Source organism: Dipodomys ordii, unplaced genomic scaffold (assembly GCF_000151885.1).
Source record: "Dipodomys ordii isolate 6190 unplaced genomic scaffold, Dord_2.0 Scaffold15, whole genome shotgun sequence".
In the NCBI taxonomy this organism is placed as follows: Eukaryota; Metazoa; Chordata; class Mammalia; order Rodentia; family Heteromyidae; genus Dipodomys; species Dipodomys ordii.
The window spans coordinates 14,523,846-14,532,028 of record NW_012267231.1 but is presented as its reverse complement, the minus strand read 5'-3'; the positions used below and the strand labels follow the sequence as shown (position 1 = coordinate 14,532,028).

The following is an 8,183-nucleotide window of genomic DNA, read 5'->3' as shown; positions in this document are numbered from 1 at the left end:
GGCCGCGCCCCTGCGCCAGGCCCGGGCGCGCCGAGGCCGGTCCCCCGGTGTGGAGATCGGCTCGGGAGCCTGCCCGGGAGGGGCGAAGTAAAAGCGGGGGGTCCCCCCTCCCCGAGGCCGGGCAGGCGGCATGGCTTTGCAGGTGCTGTCAGGAATTGTGACTTCTAAACGGGCGCCGGTGGCTGACGCCTGTCACCCCAGCTACTCAGGAGGCTGAGATCTGAGAATCGGAGGTTCAAAGCCAGCCCCGGAAAAGTTCATGAGACTTTTATAATAAACTACTCACAGAAAGCCGAGAGTGCAGCTGTGGTTGTGAGTGGCTCAAGTGGTAGCATGCCAGGCTTGAGCAAAACTAAAAACAACTCAGGGACAGTGCCCGAGCCTGGAGTTCAAGCCCCAGGACTGGCACTGAGCGCACGCATGCGCACATACACACATGCACGCACATACACACACTCACGCACACACGCATTGCACTGGCATCCCTGGCCACCACCCTGAGAGGCCTGGTAGGGCTGCAGGATCTAAATCAGCCCTGGGCACACAGGGGCCGGAATCCAGTGGGAAACACACCACATACCGCCCCTCTGCTTTGTTCTCCAGAGCTCGGGGGTCATCAGCTGGCTGATGACCTTCACACCTCACCCCGCCTGACTCTTCAGAGGTGTGCCTCCTGCAGAGGTCAGGCTCCTGGGAAATGAGGAGGTGCCAAGATGTCCAGAGGGGTCCCCCCACCCCCCTCCAGGCAGCTCTGAAGTCAGATCTCTGAGTAAAGACCAAGCCATGCCAGGAGAGGTGGAGTGCAGGGCTGGCCTCTGTCCTGCGGGGAGAGTCCTGCGAGCCGGGCACAGCCCTCTGCCACGCTGCTGCTGCTGCTGCTGCTGGAGTTCTGTCCAGTTCCCCGGTGCCTACACCCTTAGGTTAAAGGTTATAGTTAGAGGGACACAAGGGGTGGCCTGGATGGACATCTTTGAGGCAAACACAGGAGAATTTCAGGCTTCCTGAGAGCCAGGAGCCCGCAGGGATGGCTCCACCCGGCCCTTAGGCGGGCCAAGCCTTACCAGAAATGAGAGTCTGAACCTCACACTGCTGCCTCGGAGGATTTACTGGAAAGTAGGAAAAAGGGCCTGCGGGCAAGTTAACCTCTGAACCTCCTCCTCCAGGCAGCTCTCCTGGGAGTCTTGGAACAAGTTTCCTCCTCCTGTTTCTGAAGGTGTTTCCTTCCTAGTTGTCACATGACTGTCTTTGCAAAGCCCAGGAAGTCCACTTCTGAGCACCAGAAAAGAATTTGTGTCTAGCTATCCTGGCTGAGAAGGGAAGGTAATGGCCCACAGGTCTGCTGCCCTGTCCTCAAGCAAGGGTAACTTTGAACTTGAACTTAGTCTAACTTTGAACTTGAACTCAGTCTTGCCAGCTGTACATCTGTCTCTCCAACCTTTGGACTTTGATTAATTCTCTGTTTATTAATGAGATAGGGAGAGCAGAGCCCCCTGGGAAAGATCTCCTGTGTAATTTTTTTTTTTTTTTGGGTGGAGGGTTAGTTATTAGGCTTAAACTCAGGGCCTGGGTGCTCTCCCTGAGCTCTTTTGCTCGAGGCTAGTGCTCTACCATTTGAGCCACAACGTCACTGCTGGTTTTCTGGTGGTTCATTGGAGATAAGAGTCTCACAGACTTTCCTACCCAGGCTGGCTTTGACACTTGATTCTCAGATCTCAGCCTCCTGAGTAATTAGGATAAGCATTAGTCACCAAGTGCCCAGCTCCTGGGTAATTAACAGGACACAGTGTCCCCAAGTGTTCCTGCCTGCTACCCCACAGATTCCAGAGGGAAAGCCTGGCTTCTTAGAACGTCTCATCTCCCTTCCACTTTTACTAATTTACTGGTAGAGAAACACCTGTTGAAATTGGTCCATTTTTAAACTGTACCCTAAAGATGTTTCAAATTGATGCTTGATTTTTTTTTTTAAAAAGTAGATTCTAAGTTTGGGATTGTCGCTATTTTTTAAAACCTCAAATCAAGAACACTTAGTTTAGCCAGATACAGTGGCTCACGCCTAAAACCCTAGCTACTCAGGAAGCTGAGATCTGAAGATCCTGATTTCAAGCCAACCTTGGCAGGAAAACCTGTGAAACTTCTCTCCAATGAACTACCAAAAACGCCACAAGTAGAGCTGTGCTCAAGTGGTAGTGCACTAGCATTTGAGCACAAAAGCTCAGGGACAGGGCCCAGGCCTTGAGTTCAAGTACTAGGGGGAAAAGAAAGAATTAGTCTAAACAAGGCTCTGAGGGGCCCACATCCTGTCATCTTAGCCACTCAGGAGGCTTAGATCTGAGGATCAAGATGCAAAAAAAGCTGGAAGTGAAGGTGTGGCTCAAGTGTTAGAGCACCAGTGCTGGGAAGGTGGCTTAGGTGGTGGAATGCTTGTCTAGCATGCATGCAGCCCTGGGTTCCATTCCTCAGACACAGACACAGAAAAAGCCAGAAGTGGCACCATGGCTCAAGTGGTAGAACTCTGGCCTTGAGCACAGAGAGGCTTGAGGACAGTGCCCAGGCCCTGAATTCAAGATCCAACACTGGCAAAAAAAAATAATAATAATAAAAGATAAAAGCCAAGTGAGAGCAGAAGGCCCAGAGTTCAAACCCTAGTACTGGTACAAAGAATTCATTTAAATCACATATGGATTGCATTTCTTCCTCAGGCACTGGCATGGCAGATTCAAAGGATATCAAATAATTGTCGAAATCATTCTGGTCTTGTATTTCATTGTTTCCCTTTTTTTTCTTTGACTAAGGTAGTTATTATATATATATATATATATATATATATATATATATTATATATATATATATATATATGTTTGTTTTCTTTTGTCACTTGTGTGTGGGCCTGGGCTCTGTCCCTCAGCCTCTTTGTGCTTAAAGCTAGTGCTCTACCACTTCAGCCACAGTGCCACTTCTGTTCTTCTTGTTTGTTTGGTTGTTGTTTTTCTTTGGGGGGAGGGTGTTGAGTGGTTAATTATCACGGGAACTTTTCTTCCCAGGCTGGCTTCGAACTGTGATCTTCAGATCTCAGCCTCCTGAGTAGCTAGGATTACAGGCATGAGCCACTGGTGCCCAGCAACATAATACATTTTTTCTGTCTTCTAGAAAAACATTGAAATCTTTCTAACATGGGTGCCAATTAACCAAACCACTCAAACTTAAACTTGCCAGTCCACACGCACTATTTTTACTTTAATTTTATTTATTTTGTGGTGGCCCTGGCGCTCTAACCCAGGGCTTCAAGAATGCCAAGCATCTGTTTTTACCACTGAGCTATGTCTGCAGCTCCTTTTGGATTTTGAAGAACTACTCAAATTATATTTTACAATAACCTAGTGATACTACCCCAGCTTTGAAATTCTTATAGCCCTTCTTTTAGCTACCGAATTGATAAACACTCATATTTAAATTGTTCTTTCTCTCTCTTTTCTTTTCTTTTTCTTTCTTTTGACAGCTTGAGTGCTGTCTCTTAGTGTTTTCCTTTCCAGGCTTGTGTTCTACCATTTAAGCCACAGCTCCACTTTGGGCTTTTTGCTGGTTCATGGGAGATTAGAGTCTCACAGACTTTCCTGTTCAGGCTGGCTTCGAACCACAATCTTCAGATCTCAGCCTCCTGAGACTATTGCTCACTTTGGGTTGTGGTTGGCAGTCTACATACAGGGGGCGAGGTGGAGCCTGGTGTAAGTGGCCGGTGCCTGTCACCCAGTTTCTACAATGATGGAGGCGTGAGTCAGGCTCACTGTGAGGATCCCTCCCTTCTTCCTCCCTTCTGCACTGCTTGTATGTACCTAAGCTCTTATTTCGCCCATAGATATTTCAGTAAGACCATACAAATGAATGTCAAATTAGCTTTTGACATAATTAATTGAAAACTGAAAATCGACATTATCAATCCACAATGAATATAATTATTGAACTTATTTAATAATTCCAAAAGTCCATTTTTGAAATGATCACAACCATACCATTAATATACTTGAAAAAAATGATGACTCCTTAAAAACATCAGCCAGCCAGTCAGCATTCAGATTTTCTCTATTGTCTAATAAATACCTTTGTAATACTTAATAAATATCTAAGTGGGGTTTATGAAAGAACTTGACCCTTTATATGTGTATAATCTCTCTCTTCTCCCCTCTCTTCCTCCTCCTTCTCCTTCTCCTCTCCACTTCCAGTTTTTTGGTAGTTCATTAGAGATAAGAGTCTTACTGCCTTTCCTGCCTAGGCTGGCTTCAAATTTCAATCCTCAGATCTCAGCCTCCTGAGTAGCTAGGATTACAGATATGATCCTGATGCACTCTCTCTCTCTCTCTCCCCTCTCTCTCCCTCTCTCCCCTCTCTCTCCCTCTCTCTTCTCCTTCCCTCCCTCCCTCCTTCCCTCTCTCTCTCTCCCTCATACCTGTACTGGGGCTTGAACTCAGGGTGTCACACTTTTTTGTTTAAGTCTTACTCTACCACGTGAGCCACAGCTCAACTTAACAGCTTTTTGCTAGTTAGTTGGAGATAAAAGTCTCTCAGATTTGTCTGTCGGGGCTGGCTTTGAACCTTGATCCTCAGCTCTCAGCTTCCTGAGTAGTAAGATTACAGGTGTGCAGCACCTGGCAGACTCAATTTTGTTTTTCTACCCACTTGGACATTTCTTACTTTACACCAAGGCCCCCGAGACAAGTGCTGCTGAAGAAGGCTTTGTGGTCAGTGGGATTAAATCATGTGAGGTCGTTGGCATGTAGGTGGTCAAAGTGAAATAAATCACAGCAGGAGCCTGGGTTTTCAGGCAGACCCACCATACCTGCTGAGTAGCAGCTAGCTCTGAGCTTCTGGTCCTGGTCCTTAAGACAGCCTGTCTCCTTCCACAGTGCTCAGGCGGGTACTGTGTCTGGTATACACACACAGTACATGATGGCCATGAGGTACTTTCTCTGTCACACCTTCGGGCCTTGTTCAGATGGAACTTCTGCTTTCCTTTTCTAGGGGTAAAGATCAATTTTATTTATCAGTTTGTTAGCTTTGCAGTGCTAGGGATTGAACCCAGGGCCTTGCATGCATTAGGCTAGCACTCTACCCCTGAGCTACACTCCTCAACCAAAGGCCACTTCTTTTTATTTTTGAGGTGGTCATAGATTCACCTGGAATTTGATGCACCCAATCTGCCTGGGTGACTTGGAATGGTGACCTTCAGATCTCAGCCTCCTGAGTAACTAGGTAGAGTGAGCTGTACTATTGATTTTTTTTTTTAATTTTTATTTTATTGTAGGGATGCTGTAGGGAGGGGGTGTGCTATTGACTTTTATGTTGATTTTTCTAACAATTAGACAAGTAATTAGCTTGATCCACCATGCCCAGCTGTGCTATTGATTTTAATGTTGGTGTTGTAGCAATTAGAATAGTGATTAGCTCCATAGACCTTGCCAAGATACACTGTGAATTTTTATGTTGATTTTGTAATTAGAAAAGCAATTAACTTGATGATTAACTCTTGGGGCTGGGGATGTAGCTTAGTGGTAGAGTCTCGCATGCCTGAGGCCCTGGGTCTGGGTTTTGTAACTTGGATTTTGTATCTCTGCACATCCCTTTGATAGCTCTGTGCCCCAACATAAGAAAAAAACATCTGAACCGCTTTCTTGTCATTCATGAGTTGATAGTGGCTTTTTTTTTTAAACCATCTCCAGATACTGATTGTATCTTTTAAGCATACAAGGAAGTCTCTTGTTTATTTTTCTTGCCTTGTGCAATGGCTAGAATCTCCACAGAGTGGTTTTGGATAATCCGTTATGCAATCTGGGGCTCTTTCTGGAAGCCGAGGCCGGGGACCCAGCAGACCCCTCCAATACTAGATCATTGCTTAGGAATCTGAACCCTTAAGCAGAGTGCTGCGGTGTGGGGAGCCCCACCCTGCCTGGGGCATGCACAGGGTGGGCTAGGTGCCAACCTGGGGTGCTGGGCACCAGTCCTGGAGCAGGTGGGGCATTTCCCCTTTTCCTAAGCCAGCAGGTGAGGCCCTGGATCTGTGCTAACTTAAACCCCACCCCACCCCACCCCCACTCCGCCAGCCCCAGCCTCCTGCCTCCAGTAAAGGGCGAGGCCCACACTGGGCAGAGCAATGGGTAGCACAGCAGATGCCGCCCCAGGAGCTTCCAGGTAGGGGGCTGGAATTCTGGGTGTGGCCGCCCTCATCTTGAGGCCTGGGGGCAGTGCTGGGATCAGTGTCAGGGTGAAGATGATGGGGATAGAGTGGCCAACTGGACCAGGCTGCAGGGTCTCCCCCACCTATCCCCCCCCCCCACACCCTCCACTCCCACCCCCATCCCCAATCAGGACCTGTGGTCTGGCACTGAGTTCGGGTCGTGAAGAGCCGGCTTGTCACCTCCTTCTTCCTTGTGTCACCTCCTTCCTCCATGTGCTCCTGGGCTGGGCACTGTCATCCGCAGGATGCAGGAGTCCCGCCTGCCATGCACGCAATTTACTCATTTACCATCCACGTGGCTAATGCCGCTGCTTTTGTTTTTCCTGCTGTTTCTTGGTCCCTGCAACTTCAGTTCTGCTTTCCTATTCCTCTGGGATCTGTCCACTGGATTTCTTTTCCTTTCTTTCTCTCTCTCTCTCTCTCTTTCTCTTTCTGTTGTGGGTCTTAAACTCTGGGCCTGGGTGCTGCTGTCCCTCAGCTCTTCAGCTCAAGGCTAATGCTCTACCACTTGAGCCACAGCGCCACTTCCCATTTTCTGGTGGTTTATTGGAGATGAGAGTCTCATGGACTTTCCTGCCTGGGATGGCTTTGAACCATGATCCTGAGATCTCGGCCTCCTTAGTAGCTTAGGATTACAGGGGTGAGCCACTGGTGTCCAGCTTAATTCTAGAATCTTTTCATCAACTCCCCCAAAGAAACTATTGTACCATTACAGGTCCCTCCCCATTTCCTGCTTCCCTCCGCCCCCCACACCAGCCAGTCTACATTTTTGTCATCTGAATTTGCTGATTTCAGACATTTTTTCCACGTGCAGCCATGTCATATGTGGCCTCATTGACTTAGTATGTTTTTAAGAGTTGTTCATGTAGCATGTGACAGTACTTTATTTCTTCTGTGACTGAACAGAAATGATACTGAAAAGCTAAACACACCTGAATCAGGTGCTTTGTCTCTGTGTCTCAAAGAATGAATCCGGGGACCCAGAGGGAGAAGTAAAACGATGGAGATTGAAGGAAGAAAAAGACAAGAGGAACTCCAGCTAGCCAGGAGGGGTCCCAGGGGAGGGCACCGCTCTGGTGCAGGGGTGAATGAGGGGGTCTCTAGGAGAGAGCTAAGCAACTCTGAAGATCACCCGACAGCCTGCGGCCATAGCCGTCCCCAGACCCCGTGGGAGGCCCCCAGGCGGCCTGCACAAGCCCTCCATGCGTGCTTTAGCCCCTCTGACTGGGTGCCTGTTCTGATGCGCACTTCTGGGGGCCAGCCCGTCTGCTGTTCACACGCAAGGCCACCAGGGGCCCGCATGAGTGACTGCTCAGGGCCACAGTGATGCCATGTCTGAAGGCCCACATGAATGACTGTTCAGGGCCACAGTGATGTGATGTTTAGAGGCCTGCATGAGCAACTGCCCAGGGCTATGGGGCTGGAAACATTTATGTGTAGTATTTCTCAGGGATCTACCCAGGGGTGGAATTGTCAGGTCCTATAGGAACTGTTTTCCAAATCAGCCCCTCACCAGAGCTTCAGATTTCTCCACAGCCTCTGGTTGGTTAACATCTCTTTGTGGGTGTGAAGTGGAGTCACCTTGTGGTTTTGATTTACCTTCCTCTGATGATTAATGCTCTTACTATGTAACCCAAGCTGCCACCCAATGCTCAATCCTCCTGTCTCCACTTTGTCTCAGTCTCTCAAATGCTGGAATTATAGGTGTGCACCGCTCTTCCCAATTTGAGCCTTGTTTTATGTGCATATTGATCATTTAACATCTTTTAGAGAGTCAAGCATTTGCTCATTTTAACAGGGCTATTTGTATTTTTATTGTTAAGCTGTGAGAGTTCTTTTTAATTTTTTATTGTGAAAATACTGTACAGAGGAGTTACAATTACATGGGCAAGATAATGAGTACATTTCTTATCAAGCATTGTAGCCTCCCCCTTTGTTTCCCCTTCCCATCCCTTCC

General features: G+C 48.0%; 1 protein-coding gene across 2 annotated transcripts in view; it reads left to right on the top strand.

The window, feature by feature from the left end:
- Gramd2 (GRAM domain containing 2) overlaps positions 1-8,183 on the top strand; it is a 26,693-nt gene that overhangs the window by 469 nt on the left and 18,041 nt on the right. The window lies entirely within an intron of this gene.